This window comes from Homarus americanus, unplaced genomic scaffold (genome assembly GCF_018991925.1).
Source record: "Homarus americanus isolate GMGI-L3 unplaced genomic scaffold, GMGI_Hamer_2.0 scaffold22156, whole genome shotgun sequence".
Taxonomy (NCBI): Eukaryota; Metazoa; Arthropoda; class Malacostraca; order Decapoda; family Nephropidae; genus Homarus; species Homarus americanus.
Window position 1 is genome coordinate 8,705 of NW_024742414.1, and position 2,584 is coordinate 11,288.

Sequence of the window (2,584 nt, forward strand, 5' to 3'; positions counted from 1 at the left end):
CGAGTATCCATTGGAGGCAAAGTCCTGAGGTACCCAGCTTAGTAGCCACTTGATAAATTCCAGCTCAATAGCGTATATTAAAGTTGTTGCGGTTAAAAGCTCGTGGTTGGATCTCAGTTCCGGACTGACGGTGCACCGCCCAGTGTTTACTGTCACGCTCCGAACAGCCGCCCTCGCTCGCACGCAGGATGCTCTTTGTCGAGTGTCCCAGTGGCCGGAAAGTTCTGAAAAAATTAGTGCTCAGAGCAGGCTATTTGAATGGCCCGAATGGTGATGCATGGAATAATGGAATAGGACCTCGGTTCTGTTTGTTTGGTTTTCGGAACCAGAGGTAATGACTAATCGGAACAGGCAGGGGCATTCAGTATTGCGACGCTAGAGGTGAAATTCTTGGACCGTCGCAAGACGAACTACTGCGAAAGCATTTGCCAAGGATGTTTTCATTAATCAAGAACGAAAGTTAGAGGTTCGAAGGCGATCAGATACCGCCCTAGTTCTAACCATAAACGATGCCAACTGGCGATCCGCCGGCGTTATTCCCATGACCCGGCGGGCAGCTTCCGGGAAACCAAAGTCTTTGGGTTCCGGGGGAAGTATGGTTGCAAAGCTGAAACTTAAAGGAATTGACGGAAGGGCACCACCAGGAGTGGAGCCTGCGGCTTAATTTGACTCAACACGGGAAACCTCACCAGGCCCAGACACCGGAAGGATTGACAGATTGAGAGCTCTTTCTCGATTCGGTGGGTGGTGGTGCATGGCCGTTCTTAGTTGGTGGAGCGATTTGTCTGGTTAATTCCGATAGCGAACGAGACTCTGGCCTACTAAGTAGTCGACGGATCTCCAGAAAATGGTGTCCAGTTCTTAACTTCTTCTTAGAGGATAAGCAATTCTAGCCGCACGAGATTGGCGCAATAACAGGTCTGTGATGCCCGCCAGATGTTCTGGGCCGCACGCGCGCTACTGAAGGATCAGCAGGTTTCCCCCTCCGAGAGCGGTAACCCGTTCAAAGCCTTTCTTGATAGGGATTGGGGCTTGCAATTGTTTCCCATGAACGAGGAATTCCCAGTAAGTGCAAGTCATCAGCTTGCGCTGACTACGTCCCTGCCCTTTGTACACACCGCCCGTCGCTACTACCGATTGAATGATTTAGTGAGGCCTTCGGACTGGCGCTCTTGGATTGTCGGCCCCGTTGCCCGCGAGGGTTTTCTGGGGTCGTCGCCTCGAGCTGACGGAAAGATGTCCAAACTTGATCATTTAGAGGAAGTAAAAGTCGTAACAAGGTTTCCGTAGGTGAACCTGCGGAAGGATCATTAACAGAGAAAGAGAACGGGGCGCTCTTAAAACTACTACTACTACTCTCCTGATTTGGGCGGTCTCGGGCTCTGCTCTGGCAACTCCAGCAGCGAAAGAGGACAATCCCGGCCCCCGCACCAAAAATAGGTACCACCACGCTGTAGGTGGACCACACTCGGGCGAGAGCGCGAAGACCGGAGGAGGAGGACGGACGGGGCTTTGGGCGGCTGCCCGTCCGTTCCTTACTACCGGCGAATAAGCCTCTTGACCCAAAAAGAGTGAAATTCAAGTGTCAAAAAACAACAACAAGCCGTCCGGCCAAACCCAAACCACAAACTTGGGCTATGTCTGTCAAACCCTTTCATTGAGACTCGACCTGTGATGGTTAGTCGCAAAAAGACCAAATGGCAAATACACAACTCTTAACGGGGGATCACTCAGCTCGTGGGTCGATGAAGACCGCAGCAAACTGCGTGTCGGTATGTGAATCGCAGAATACCAGATGCATCGACAGTTGAACGCATATTGCGGCGGCAGCGCGGCCGCCAGGCTTGTCGCCGCCACTCCTCTACTGAGGGTCGGAAATATACATCCATCGGTTGCTGCGGTTCGGTGCCTGCTGACTGTCTCCCCCGACACGAGGGTAATAACCAGAACCGAGCTTCGCCTTGGGGTTTAATCGCCCGCGCCTTGCGCGAGGCGTGCCATAAAACAAGCAAGCCTGTCGCCAGCAGTCCATGGACTTGGCGCACCCACATTCAACCACAACAAAGCGACAGTTGTCGCCCTCGCAAATAACTGGAGGCGGCGCTCTTTTGCCTGCTGTCCACAGAGACACGAATGGCCGTCGGCCGCTCATGGCTGATGCTGCACATGTTCTAAGAGGCACTCCATCCCACGAAGAGGAAACGAAACCGGGTCGGATATCTTTTAAGTAAGCCCCGCCGAATTTCGTCTATCACCTCGAAAAGAGTGCTTGGCATGCATTGCAGTGGAACCTAAATTGATGAGTGCGCCTGGGCCCGCAGTCTACCATGTAGTGGTGCAGGCAGAGAGATGAGAATGCTTGGGTGACACCGTGCTCTTCCTCACGCGCTCCTCCACCCTCTCCCACGGTCAGACGCGGTGTGGGCGTTCTCTTTGAGAGTTCGCCACGAGTCCACGTCTATCTCATGACTGACAGGCCTGGGAGGGAGGCAGGGGGAGTTCTCTCTAAACGCGTTAAAGACGGTGTTGCGCCTCATAACGGCGCTCGCCGGGATAGAGCACTAGTTCTGCAGCCGGAAAGGCC

The 2,584-nt window shown here is 53.6% G+C and overlaps 1 pseudogene; it reads left to right on the plus strand.

The window, feature by feature from the left end:
• Positions 1–1,710: 1,710 nt before the first annotated feature.
• On the plus strand, positions 1,711–1,874 carry LOC121876909 (annotated as a pseudogene).
• Positions 1,875–2,584: the final 710 nt, after the last annotated feature.